The sequence below is a fragment of the Panthera leo genome, chromosome A2, assembly GCF_018350215.1.
Source record: "Panthera leo isolate Ple1 chromosome A2, P.leo_Ple1_pat1.1, whole genome shotgun sequence".
Taxonomy (NCBI): Eukaryota; Metazoa; Chordata; class Mammalia; order Carnivora; family Felidae; genus Panthera; species Panthera leo.
In genome coordinates this window covers 119,072,537-119,085,196 of record NC_056680.1, presented here as the reverse complement: position 1 = coordinate 119,085,196, position 12,660 = coordinate 119,072,537, and the positions used below count along the sequence as shown (strand labels likewise).

At 40.9% G+C, this 12,660-nt stretch overlaps 1 protein-coding gene across 13 annotated transcripts in view; it reads right to left on the bottom strand.

The window, feature by feature from the left end:
* The window catches only part of CREB5 (cAMP responsive element binding protein 5), a 482,366-nt gene that overhangs the window by 153,735 nt on the left and 315,971 nt on the right, over positions 1-12,660 (bottom strand). The gene's annotated exons all lie outside the window — the stretch shown is intronic.

Sequence of the window (12,660 nt, the reverse complement as noted above, 5' to 3'; positions counted from 1 at the left end):
GTTCCGAGGCAGACAACCAAATCAAATGTTCATTCTTGATTTGGAGGTCCCTCAACATGAAGACTTATTATAAATTATGACCTGTGTATTATATTTAGTTCAATGACTTAAAGCTTAGAGAGCCAGTCAATAGAGGACTATAGAGAAAGCATTCATTTACTGCAAATGGTCTATAGCATATCTCAGTGCCGCGTGGGGTTTTTTTTCCTACGACAGGAGGCTGTTATCTCTACCAGTGTTTGTTTCCAGTTGTGCCGCAGCTGTCAGCCCTTTTCTTATCCCCCTCCCCAAACTGGAGACTCAACATAGCCTTCCCATCACCCCTGACTTTAATCAGCTTGGAGTCTGAGAAAGCCAGGCTGCATCCTCCTGGGAACTCCATGAGCTGCTGGTGGGCTACTTGGCCAGACCTCAGCGAGCTGTCTATTTGATAGTGTCTCTCACGTTTCTGTGTGCAAGAGTGCAGACGTGCTTTGTTCAAGGATGCCTGAGCTCCCCAGTGCAGCTGTAAGGACTGACTTCTCTTGCAAGGAAGATAATTGCTGTACGCACAGAACAGAAACTCTTGCCTCCTCCACCATCGTTAAGCATCTCTAGCCTGTGTGAAATTGCAAACCAAAGTCAATCTAACAAGTCTTCGAAACAAAATAAACACCCAAGTGGGTTCACAGGCAGAGGTAGATAGGAGCTATTGTCTTGACCAATAATGTTGTTTCTTTCTGGGTTCACACAACCACAGAGTTGGTCAAGAAATGAATTTTACTCCTTGGCTTTGGAAATTTTACCCTCATTCTTTGGAAAACAAAAGTCTGGGGCATGCACGGGAGAAATGGCCCCCAAAAGCAATTAACAACTCATCCTATCATTTGTCTGGACCCGTAATTATCCCTGGTGTGCAAGCCATGCTCCACCCTCATCAGTGCATTTATTTATACTGCATGCTCTGCATTAAGGAGGACAAAGGTGTGGAGTAAATGATGCTCACAGTCGCTAATATACTGTTTACGCAAGAGTAACATAAGATAGACTATAATGTGCCTGCTCAGTGAGCAGACAAGAAATGGAACCCAGCAGTTCATCATTTTGTTCAATCAGTGTTCTCTGTGTGCAAACAAAGAGATTTATACACACAATAAAGCAATAAAAACATCCTTCAGAATATTTCTATGAATGAGTTTATGACTGCACTCTAATGAGCCATGCCGGCATATATCTAAGCAGCTGGCTTAGGATAGCTGATTGGTTCCACCACTTTACAAAGGAGACACAATGACTAGAATAGAGAGCTTTGGAACAATTTTTTTTTAATTGTAAGCCAAGGGGCGGGGAGGGGGTTGGTGAGGAGTAGAATTGCAGAGACAAAGGGGATTCAATGCAGCACTAATGCCACCAGACAGAGTTGTCAAAGCAGGCTCTGGCTTCGTTCCTGAATTCCTCTTGACCTGACAGGTTATATTTAGAAACCAATTGTCCAGAGACATCCCCTTCAAACTTTGAATTGGTTACCTACTTCTCTAATGCATGGCACGAAAAACTTTTTTACAAAACATCCACCATATGCTTAAGACCCTTTGTGAGTATGGCAGGTGTGGGTAATGGGGCTGGTGCCTTACAGATGGGGCAGGTGTATTTTCAGAAGGGATTATGTGTGCTTGGGATCATATCTGCATAGAAACATATTCCATGCATCCCATTGTTTACAAGTCTCTTGAAAAGCTCCTTTTCCCCTATTTTTCTTCTTTCCACAATAAATAGTCTCATGTGTTGTCTTATGATCTGGCTGTCTTGCAATATTTTTCAAAAAAACGAAGATACTGAAAGAGTTAAAATCTTCTTGGATACAAACCTGGCTTCTTATAATCAAGGAGGAACACATTAAGAACAAAGTGCCCTGGAATAAAATGCTGGTCAGTTTCTAGCATGAGTGAAAGTGTGACTGAGCAGAGATGTACTTTCTTCGGAAGGTCTCGTCTGTTTCTTCACTCCACAATCCTTTCTTCCAGGATGAGTCCAGGAGATCCTACCGACAACCACTGACGGTATATGTATGCGGTACAAATCCAAGGCTGTGCCCAGTTAGCCCGTTTGGCACATCGATGTGCCCCATTTTACAAAATTTGGATTGTTTATACCCCATGCTGCTGTGAACATCATTTGATTTTGACTCCGAATATCGCTTTTTTTTTTATAGCAAAGGAAGTAGTTATTAGGTGCAAATACATGAGAGTGATTTTTTTTTGGTTGTTCATAAGAAGGTTGCATGCGGTGGTATCACTCAAGAGCCTAAGCTCCACCATACTGACTCTGGGACTGAGAAATGCTGTATCGATTTAGTTGTTTTAGGCAGAGTATCTCAGTAAGAGTCTCCTCAACGAACCTCAGCATCATAATTTTTTTTAATTTCAGTTGAACTACCTTAAAAAGATAAATTTATGTCTAATTAGAGTTCAGTTCTTGTTGATAATGCCTCACTGTTATTGTCATGATATTTTTATATGACTGAGCCACAGAGGAGCACAGCTGGGCTGAATTTTAGAAAAGTACCTAAATATACCTCCATTTTTTTTCTTTTAATCAATAGAAATATTATTCAATAGGCTCAGTTTCCTCCATTAAAAAAAAAGTTTTATAATGTGTTAGTGAACTGTTGGCCTTGACGGGGATTAATTAAACCCCGGCTGTTATTCCTGTTCAACTCTTTCCACACAGCTCAGTTGACTCAGGACACTGACCATCCCAAATTGCATTGTGGGGTAAATCAAGGACACAGGCAAAACCTTCTGTTCATTCATTTGCAAATACGACGCCATTATGAAAGCTAAACTCACGCATATCATGACTAACAGAAGCATTTTAAATTTCATTTTATTTAAAGACTTTTTGGTGTAACTTTATAGGCAGGCGAAAATTGAAAGAGTAATACAATTAAAACCTAAGTAGCCCCCGCTGAAACTAAGAAATAAAATATTACAGATAGATGTTCACCTGTAACCCCCTCTGAGTCTTAGTCACTCCCCCTCCACCAGCTATAGGGATCACGGTGTCTTGAATTGGGTGATTATCATTTCTATGCCTGTCTGTATACTTTTGCTACATGCATGTGTACTTTTGAAACTCTCGCTTTTCAGCCAGGAGGCCCCCTTGGTTTCCACTGTGACGCTTGGTTATGTAGGAGATATTAAAATACGGTACTTCTTTAGTTTGTAAAAATATTGCCCATATGGCACCCCATGCCTCTAAACCATTTGCAAGCTCATCCCTGGTGACTTCATTCTCCAAACACAAAAAACAGAGTTCCGCAAAGGCAAATTAATTATCCAGGGTCACGCGTCATCTCAGTAGCAGAAAACACCACATGGAGTGCTCCCACCCTTGCCTCCCACTACTAGCCTATGATGCTGTTGTGCTCTAGGGATTCATAATATATTTATAAGTGCTCCACAATATGTAATAAATCATTATGTATTGATTTAAACAGCGCCATTTGCAAGCCTCAGAGCGCTTTACTGTATTACATACATAAAGGAATCCAATCACTCCGCCAGCCACTGACAGGCAGTAGTTAGAAGCCCGGGCTCCTAGAGCGGTGTCAGCAAAACTCCACAGCAAGCTGAGAACCAGAAGTGAGTGAGTCACATCGACTCCTGTAAACAGCAAGCCTTGGCTAATTGCTGAGGGAATACGCACTATAGCGTATCTTAGATTTTTAACTGTTTGGATAGAGAGAATCTTTTATTCGTCTAAATCAATGTGTTCCTTAGAGGTCTGCTGTGTTGGAAATTCCACAGGTGTAAAGCGTATTGGCTACTGGAAATGAAAGCTTTAAACAATGCACTAAAGGCAAGTGAATGGGAAAAAGCCACACGCTCCTATATGCAGCCTCAAGTGACAGGCACCTGTCAGTCTCATTAACATGTCCGTGGAGCCAAAAGAAACTCCCAAGGTCAGGACTTGAGATTTAAAAACTCACTCTAAAGGGTGTGGTGTGTTAGAGCCTGTTGCACCAGATTTGTGAGAGCCAATTGCTAAATATTCAGGAACCCTGTAACGGTCCTTAAACGGTTGGGAGGCAGAAATGGAACATGGTGGGAGCGCGAAGATTGGTAAATCCTACAGATCAGGACTTTCCCCTGCAGCAAGTGGTTTGCCAACCCACCACTGCTTCGTCACATCCCTGGGGTGGTGGGGTTTGTACTTGAACCTAATGTTTCCTGGATCCTGAAAAGAGTCTTTTGAATGGCTCACAGATTCATTCACAGATAGTTGTTACGGAAAAACATCTTTGTGCCTGGCTGGCAAGTAATGTAAGGGGATGTCTATCGTGTTCTCCTGGATGAATGGAAAACTCCCATTTTCCCAAAGTGTGAATCAGGAAATGGCTATCATGGAAACAGCTACTTCTAAAGAAATAAAATAAATGTATAGTGAATATTTTCACCCACATTCAGTCAGCCTCAATCAAACACTACTTGCCTTCACGCTGGAAATCTGAAAGGGCATGCCGTGTCAACACATTGACAAGTTACAGAATTACTTCTGTTCCCGAGAAAATCTCCAGCACCTCAAAAATCCCATCGGCCCAAAGTGCCTCGAAGGGGAAAACGGCACACGTTCATAGAAGTTTAGTGAAAACGCCCACTTCTACTTTTCAAATGGTCACTCTAATTTTATTATTTATGGGTGGCTCTTCCAGAATCAAAGTTGCTGTTAAAGTGGTAACTTCACATCTTTTGATTACAAGAAATATTTTCTGGTCCATGTCAACATTTTGCATGGAAATTATCCAAGGTAATTACCTCAGCTCCCTGCCAAATGAAACACGTTGGGTTACTTATTTTCCTAATTTTAGTTTCTTTCTAATTTTAGTTGCTTCCTAATTTTTGTTTCACTCCTGTCTGGGGGTACAGGGCTCAATGCTGTACCAAGTCTCGCTGAAAAGGATTTTCACAGATAGTAGAAACAAGATTGAATTTGGAATGTCCATCACCACGTTTTTCACTTTTTGGGCACGTGTGCAAAGGCAGCTGAACACCAATCATTTATTAAATCAGATCTTCCCCGTGTTTACATTACAGCCTGCAGTGAAACTATATACTTGGGGGGTGTCACAGTAGTCCATTACGATCATCCCCTTCGCCAGGGGGGCACCTAAGCCTAAGAGGGTTCATTGCCAGATGGATGGGGGCAGGGGATAGTTATGTCATAAAAGTTTATTGAGCATCTGAGCTGTGTACAAAGCTGCTTGCGTGCATTTTCTCCAACCCTTGCAACATGACTACAAGATATTATTATTCCCATTTTATAGATGGGGAAATTCAGACTCCAAGAACGTAGAGGGACGACACAAAAAGAATAAGAGACAGAATTCGGGCTGGCCTCTTTTCACTATGCCACCTCCCTCAACACAGTGCCATCTTGACTAGACCCCCGAATGATAACCTCCCTTCCCTATCTGCTTTCTAGAAGGTCATATTTCTGACATTTATAAAATGAGGACCACTAAGAGTTTAGATTACTAGAATAAATTTCTTTAAAGCCATAATGTGAAAACATTTCCATTATGGCTTTCAAGCAATTTGAAAATGGGGACTTTCAAGGAGCAGAATCACAAATGATGAAATGCCATCCAGTTGTTCTAGCTGTAACAGCCATGAGTGATAGTAACAAGTTGTTACTTATTAGGTATGAGAAATTAATATCAAATTTGAAATATGGTTTGCTATATACATTTACCTTTAAGATAAACTTGTCGATTAATTATTTTGGGAGTGAGCGATTACTCCACAGCCAACATATATAGTTTGGTGATTTTTACCATTTTGCCTAATAATAATGTGAATGCCTTTTACTTTAACCACAAAAAGCAAGTAAGTTAAATGGTATTGATTCTATTTTACAAATGAGGAGTTGAGGCTCAGACAGACACGGGCATACCTCATTTTATGATGCTTCTCTTTATTGTTCTCTACAGATACAGCTTTTTAAATTTTTATTTATTTATTTTTAATTTTTTTTAATGTTTATTTATTTTTGACAGAGAGCGAGCGACAGAGCGTGAGCGGGGGAGGGGCAGAGAGAAGAGGGAGAGAGAGAATTCTAAGCAGGCCTCACACTCAGCATGGAGCCCCAATGTGGGGCTCGATCTCACGACCACAAGATCACACCCTGAGCCAATATCAAGTCAGATGCTTAACTGACTGAGCCACCCAGGAGCCCCTGACTCAGTTCATTTCAATATTCACTTCATTGTGGTGGTCTGGAACGAAACCCGCCATATCTCTGAGGTATGTCTATATAAAGGAGCACAGCCAGCAACGATAGTCAGCTCTTATGATCCCCTCTAGTGCTTTCCCTGTCATATGACACAGAACAGTTAGCTTATAAAAGAAGAGTGAAAACACAAGAAGTAGGCGTAGCACTTCTGATAAAGAAAGAATGAATTCTGGCTCAAAATATAACCTGTGGAGTTCATAATGCAAACAGCACCTTGAATAGTTTGGATGGCAGGAAAGAAAGTTAAGCAAAATGTTAGGTCTGGCACAGGTTGGTACCCAGTGCCTGGTGGATGAAACAGGACCGGAAAAAAGTTGAAACAGAAATAGAAAGGCCCAGAAGTCTTCCTAAACCCGTGTTTCAAGTTCATTTGGGGCTTGTTCTATATATTGCCACACATGCCCTGCGACAACATTAATAAAGCATCTCCAGAGGCCACTTTTTGAATGTATGCACTGAGAAACACTCTTTCTCTCCATTTGCCCCTTCCCTCAAGAATGCAGTTAGAGCCCTTTGTGTTATTTTTAGCATAGCCTTCACCACATTCTAAAAAGACAGCAACAGTAGTATTCTAAGACAGCCTCTAGTCACTACTGTGATTTTTCAAATAAAATTTACCTGGCCCATGCTGAAGTATATTTGTGAAACCATATATTTGTTTTACAGGTTAATTTGCCAGGAGGTGTAAACCTGCTTTTCCTACTAATTAAAAATTTTTTTTAAAAAATGGTCAAAGCAAAATCGTATCCTCCAGCCATGAGCTGTCTTTATATTCTCATTCTCCCTTTTACCACCACTGCCAGCTCTGGATTACTGCCACAACTGAAAATAACCTGCAAAAGGGGTTTTGTTCCCATTCAGCATGGTACTTTGTTTCCCAGGCCACAAACCCTTGCCATCTTTATGGGAATGCAGTAAACACGTCAGAAAACTTCAGTCCAATATGCCAACATCCCATAATCAAAGGTGATTAAAATCACCATTTGTTTTCTCTTTTTCCAAAAAGATAATTGAATTTGAGATCTAAAGAGCCATCTGCTACCAAAGGTGTCTTCCAGTCTAGGTGAATGCACACTTCGTTTGGATATTCTTTTTCCTTGTTACGAAGGAATATGCGCTCCAGAAACTTCTGATTTACTTTGTGTTATTGAACAACATAACCTTCTGATGATTTGTTTCCTACTAATCTTCACGTTAATTTCCTATGGAAAAAATATGCTAAACTAATTCTTCAGAGCCTGGTGTTTTGATGTTTCAGCGTTCCACTTGGAGGGTTTGAGACAACCTGCATCTACATGATTGAAACAGCGTAATTGTGGCCTGGCAGAAGCAATCAGTTCAGGCAGCTAAATGATGTGTAAATGGAAATGGCCACACAATGGATTTGACCAAGGCAATCAATACTCCTTAAGAAGACAGAAAAAAACAAGCGGATCAGCTGGGCTATGGTCCCACTCAGTGGCTGCAAGTGGATACAATTTACAAAGAATGTGTACAACAGAAAACCTTGCCCCAGAGAAACTGGGTTTCTAGGTTAGGTGTATGTGAAATGCCCAAGTCAGCACCTGGCTAAGAGAAGGTATTTAACAAATTTTACTTGCCCCCCACTTTATTCTGGTCATAGAATTTTTCTAGTATTTCATTGGATTTTGCATTTTAGTACCAAGTACAATCACCATAAACAAATATTGGAGACAATTAGTATGCACACAGCTCAACTCAAATGGGAGCCCAAGAAAGTTACATACCGGCTTTGCACAGTTTGTGGGACATAGGCATTAATCAACACTTTTTAAAAGGGAATGGTTTTCAATTAGCAGAACTTCTGTTACACTTCACAGTTCTTGATATTGTCCTGTTTTCTGGTAATTAGCTGGCTAGTCAGCTCATTGCATAGAGACTAGTATAATTCTGATATTTATATATGGCAATAAAGCAAAGGTAAATAATTTGTTCCGAAACTCTATATCTATCTAGCATCTATCTATCTATCTATCTATCTATCTATCTATCTATCTATCTATCTTCCTATTTATCTATCTACCCATTCATTCAATAAATAACTATTGATTACCTCCTATTTACTTGTACAGCACTACAGAAGATACAAGAGAAGATAGCTCATGGTCTCTTGCTCAAAAAAAGTTATAGTTTACTGGGAGGATGGTGGGGGAAAAGTCTTGAATGAAAAGGCAATACTATCCTTCTCGGTTCCAAGTCAAAAAATGCCAAGTGGGTTGAATACTCTCTGCTAGCTTAGCCGATCACCCGTACTTTGGACCATGTGTCAGAGGTTGGCAAACTTTTTCTGTAAAGTGCAATCTTTGCCACCAATATGGCTATTCTGTCTCTACTGTGACTCCTCTACGTTGTAGCAATAGATAATAGGTCAGTGGCTGGGCAGAGCTGTATTCCCAATAAAACTTTATTTGTAGATGCTGAAGTTTGAATTTCATGTAAATTTTTACATGTTATCAAATGTCATTCCTCTTTTAATTTTTCGAGTCATTTAAAAGAATAAATACTATTTTTAGCTCATGAGCCGTCATGAACACAGATGGCAGGCTGAACTTGGCCCAAGGGCTGTGGTTTATAAACCCCTATCTTAGTTTGAAGGAAGGCATTCTGGGGGCTTCCTTTCTTGGGGAAATCTTGCTGGTAGCCAGGAATCACAGGAACTTCAATCCACTGCTTTGTGTATCGTTCACCTTTGGCCACATACGGGAAGGCATCCTTATAATCCATGCCTTCCAGGAAAGCACTGGGGGCTTTCTGCACACCTACTGAAAACCAGTCCCTTTCCCTCCAGGGGCTGGCACTGGTGGTAGTGTTCCGTTTAGACTCCCAAAGCACAAATACTTTACTGGTACATCAAAAAGATTCAAGGCATAGCTCTAATTAGAAAGAGAAAAAGAAGAGAAGCTTCAGAAAAGCGCAGGCTTCCTGTTTTGTTTCTTTTCAAATAAAAGGATCTTCGAGTATATGATGGAAACTCAAAGGAATATTTTAGTAACTCTTGATAACCAAATATTTAATAGCAGTTTTCCAAAGCTATCATCTTATTATTCCTCTTATACTTCATGTGGTCCAGGTTTGAGAGCCATATGCCTTGTTCACTGTCCCCATCCCAGTGTTCTGGTTTGTGAATTGAGTTGAATACTCCTTTTCTAAGATCATAGCCCATCATCCTATCTCGTCTTCAAATGAAATACTACCAAGAGAAACCACACATGCTGGTGCTAATCTGTGGTCCCTTCTCAACATGAATTCCTTGTGATCCTGATTCTCTTTTATCTTAGCACCTAGAACGACAGTCTTTATATCCTCCCCTCTTGCCAGGTGGAAACCTAACCATCTTGTAGCCAACATACTTTACATTAAAAATAGCAAACTTTTGGGGCGCCTGGGTGGCGCAGTCGGTTAAGCGTCCGACTTCAGCCAGGTCACGATCTCGCGCTCCGTGAGTTCGAGCCCCGCGTCGGGCTCTGGGCTGATGGCTCGGAGCCTGGAGCCTGTTTCCGATTCTGTGTCTCCCTCTCTCTCTGCCCCTCCCCCATTCATGCTCTGTCTCTCTCTGTCCCAAAAATAAATAAAAAACATTGAAAAAAAAAAAAAAAAAAAAATAGCAAACTTTTAATGATCTATAGGAATCTCAAATATTCCCTCCGGTTCTATACGATGAACCTGTGATTTTTCATAAGGTACAGTATTTGCTAGCTCTATATGGCTATTTGGTTTTAAGTTTAAACTAAGTGACATTAAATAAAATTAACAACTCAGTTTCCCAGTTGCGGTAGCTGTATTTCAAGTGCCTGACAGTCATTTTTCCATCACTGCAGACAGTGCTACTTGACCATGCTGATCTAGGTGAAAAAGTAGGAAGACAGTAGGTATGATGGTCAACCTTCCTGATTTATTTACGTCAGCTCGGAGTTATTCTGATCGATTTAATTCTTTATTTCTCCGGAATAAAATTCATTTTTTAAAGTACAATTACGAACAATGTGTTAGTATTAGAAAGCTCCACCCTCCAGTCATAGGCTAGGATGCTTTTCTCTTTCAGCCTTCTATCTTCCATGTTCAATGTTAGGAATTAGCGAAGTAATTTTAACCACACACCCATGGTCAACAAATGCCCTTTTAAGGAGTTATCCAGCACCCAGTCTACCTGCCTCTTTTGGCGGGAATTCCTGTTGAAAAAGGTCTTAGCGGAACACGTGATATGCAGGCTCGGTCAACCAAATGTTCCACCTGAGCCTACAATCCTGGGGCAAGTGAGGTCAAGAGAGCGCAGATGGACCATTGGTGCCATGTTTGTGACAATGTCCAGCGGTGGTGGTGGGGACTGCCCAGGGACAGCAGCAGTGATATGGTGGCCAGGCTGTTTCCGCTGCAAGCTTTCTAGGCCATCTGGAGCTGCTCTGGCCTCTGCCTCATTTACAAGGTTGAACCCCTCCAGCCTCTGGCTAATTCCGGGAAACCAAACATCCTTTGAATATATTCCCTTTTTCGTCTTCAGGTAACAGGAGTGTGTTTTTTTCCTCTTAACCACCAAGCACCTCTACTGATACACCACCCAGGTCACCTCCTGGGTTATTTCCACATTCTATTAGCAACTGTGTCATTTTAATCTGGTTTTCATCCAAAGAAGTAAGTTCAGATGCAAAGGATTCTGTTGTTATTGCCATTGTTGTTATGCCAGGGGCGGCTTTTTAGAAAATCTGTGGTCACTATTAATTGCAAAATAAATAATGTAGAGGCCCAATTGGAAAAAAAAAATCTCCCTTGCCAAAGGGTTACTTCGGCCTACAAACAAAGATGGGAGAACCTAAAGAAAACACATTTCAGATTCTTTGTGTACTTCCAACCTGCCCTCTGGGTTTCTGTGTCAGAAACATTCTTCCCTCTCTGAAAGATTTCTTTCTTCTAAGTTTAAAAGCTTTGTTCTCTGTTATCCTTGGTTAATGCTATCGTGGCAACTGGCACTATCTCTCTTCAAAACACATGAAATAATCCTGCTCTGAAGGCACCTAGGGGATAGCCTTTTGCACTGTTAACACAGCCATACCCCAGTCTGTGCAAGTGGGGATGGCTTTGAAAGATAAAGCGTGTATCACTTCCAATGGTTACTTCAAAATACTTCAGGAGATGACAGCATTGGGCCTCCACAGAAAGGTGTGACTGATGTTTCTCTTTCCTACATCCTCTCAGTTTTCTTGGGATCTCTGGACTGAAACATTGCTTACGGAAAAACAAGGTTGGGAAGATTTCTCCTTGAAGAGGGAGTTTCAAGTTCTTCTAACTGCCTGGCAAAGACATTCTTCTCTAAACAGAAGCAGCTTCATTTGCACATCAACCTACCTCCTGGTACATACCACCAACTGATGGTGTGCCCTTTCAATTCTTCCTGTGACCATTAAGAAAGACAAAAATCTCTAAACAATCATAACATAAGGAGTAAATGTTCTCCCCCACTATCTTCCCTGCCTCCACTTCCTCCTCCCTTAGAAAGAAGGTAAAAATCAACATCTATAGAACATCTATAGTTTTATGATAGCATCCAGAGAGATCACATCTTTGGCCACTTGGTTCTCCTTTATGAAGATTCAAAGGTAAATAGGATTTTATCATGGCAGTACTGATAATATGAAGAGATGCACAGTTTTTAGGATAAGGTGAGAAAATTATTCCTAAAGCCACCCACCTCTCCATGGCTTCAACTCCTTCTAGGGCTTACTCTTTATTACTCATCTAAAGGCTGAGCCAAAACTCAGTTGCAGAATTCAAAGGGGGCACCAACTGGGGTAGAAGCCGAACTTGACCTGGATATTCCTATCTTGAAAGTGGCACTGGAGATCTTCCATCTAAAAACAAAGAGTTGGCCATGGTCTGCCAGAGAGTTTCTCCCATGTCTCTTCATGTGTCTGTGCTCTAATAGGTGCCAGCGCTCCCTGGATTTTGCATGCTATGCTCAATGGTCATCATTCACAGGGAGAGCAATCTGGAAAAACCCAGTATAAAGCAGTACTGGTGGGACTGCAAATCTAACTAGTTTTTGAAAAAAATAATCGAATATCGAGCATCAGCAGGCACTCTTAATCTTAACAGGCAAACAATTTAAATGCAGATAGATGCACTAGAATCCTTCTGGCTTTTCTTTTTCTTTTCTTTTCAAGTATCAGTGGTATCTGCCACTAGAATTTGAAATTGGATCCTAATTGTGAATCCCTTGACACACTCCCCATCCCTCTCTCCAGGTTCATTCGCGTATAATGTTCTTTGTTCCCTACTTTGCAGGAGGGTGGGACACTGTGAGCCTCAAGAAAGGCTCAAGTTTCTAGATAGAGTTTTATTTTTGCCATAATGGAAATTGATTTCATTGATAGT